The sequence below is a fragment of the Mandrillus leucophaeus genome, unplaced genomic scaffold (genome assembly GCF_000951045.1).
Source record: "Mandrillus leucophaeus isolate KB7577 unplaced genomic scaffold, Mleu.le_1.0 Scaffold204, whole genome shotgun sequence".
Classification (NCBI taxonomy): Eukaryota; Metazoa; Chordata; class Mammalia; order Primates; family Cercopithecidae; genus Mandrillus; species Mandrillus leucophaeus.
In genome coordinates, this window is record NW_012102077.1 from 3,240,209 (window position 1) to 3,242,193 (window position 1,985).

The window sequence follows — 1,985 nt, forward strand, 5'->3', positions numbered from 1 at the left end:
CTGGGAGGTTGAGGCTGCAGTGAGCCATGATCATGACTCTGCATGACAGAGTGAGACCCTGTCTCAAAACAAACAAACAAACAAACAAAAAACAAAATTAAAAAAAAAACTGATACTGAAAAAGTTGGTATTGGTTAACGGCAGAGGTATTTTTGCCTCAGTTTTAAAAATGAGATGTGTAAATGATGAGATCTGGGCTAAATATGGACCAGCTGGGAAAGAATTAGAAACAACAGAGAAGTACGAGACAGGTGACCTCGCTGCCAGCTCCACTCCTCACAGATGGGTGACCCTAAGGCTCTTTTAACCTCAGCTTCTCAGGACTCAAAAGAGACATGGTAATGTACATTTCTGAAGCCACATTCTCTGGACCAGGGGAAATACTGATTTCCTGTCTGTTTTTAAGAGTTGTAATTTTAACATGTGGCTTTTACAATTCCCTTAAACTGGCATACAATAAAGAGCTTCTGGAAGAAAAGGGAACTTACTTATTCAGTGATTAATGGATCATTATATATAAATATAAGGATCTCCTTTGTCCCAATAGAGGAAATTGGGGGAATTTGGCTCCATGATATGGTGATAAGAAATAGAACTCTGTACTTTCCAAGACAATGACCCGGGCATTGACTCAGATCTGCACATAGAACTCACCTGTTTCCAAAAGTGAGTCTGGTCCATAGAACTGTTTGGAATCATTCCATTTCTTCCACAGTCATTGGGTGGGATTAGGAAATCGCTCCCTTAATATGTGTATGTTTATTTATTCAAAACCATTTGTACTCATGAATAAATGTGTGTGCAGGAATTTTGCTCACTTCTGATTATTTCTTGAGACATGGAACAAAGAGACACAGACTTGCTTTCCATGAAGCAGAGAGAGCAGACAGGAGCTTTAGAAACTGGCATTAAGAACCTTAAAAACTGGAAACGGTGAGGGATATATTAGTCCATTTTCACACTGCTATATGCTACCCGAGACGGGGTAATTTATAAACAAAAGAGGTTTAATTGACCCACACTCTGCATGGCTGAAGAGGCCTCAGGAAACTTACAATCATGGTGGAAGGTGACAGGAAAGCAAGGCAAGTCTTACATGGCGGCAGGAAACAGAGAGAAGGAGGAAGTGCCAGATACTTAATCAAACAGCCAGATCTCACGAGAACTCACTCACTATCATGAGAATGGCATGGAAGAAACTGCCCCATGATCCAATCACCTCCTACCAGGTCCCTCCCTCCACACATGGCGATTACAATTTGGATTACAATTCGAGATGAGATTTGGGTGGGGACACAGCCAAACCATATCAACGGGTTTCTCCCCTGACATCTAACACAATACACAGTTGCCACACCAGCCAGGTCTGCTGCTCAATTGTGTTTCCTCCTTTTTTTTCCTTTGGCTCAATAAAATTAAGTATTAAAACAAAACTGGTCTTAGTAATACCCGTATTATGTATTATGTGGATTAAATAAAGTAGACATATATTCTTACTTTCCACATGTGTTTGTGAAGCACCAACATGTGCAAGACATTGCTCTCGGTGTTAGGGATACAGCAGTGATGCAGGCAGGCAGAATAACTCAGCAGGAGCTTGTATTCTGGGAAGGGGAGATAATCAATCAATCAATCAATCAGTCAGTCAATCAATCAGTAACTAGCAAGGAAAATTTCAGATAGTGGTGAGTGAGTGCAGATATGTAATGACTAGACTGGACAGCTACTTTAGTTTATGTGTTTAAGTAGACATTTTAGGCTGAGATTGTGTGAAAGGAGAATATCCTGGGCCCCCAAAATCACTATGCTAAAGGGAAAATTCAAGCTGGGAACTGCTCAAGGCAAGTCTATCCCCCATTTCTATTCAAAGTCACTCTGCTCACTGAGACAGATGCATATTCTGATCTGTAAAGGCTTATCAGAAACTGAAAGAACGCAACCTATCAGTGATCTGGAAGCCCCCTCCCTGCTTCAAGTTGTCCCCA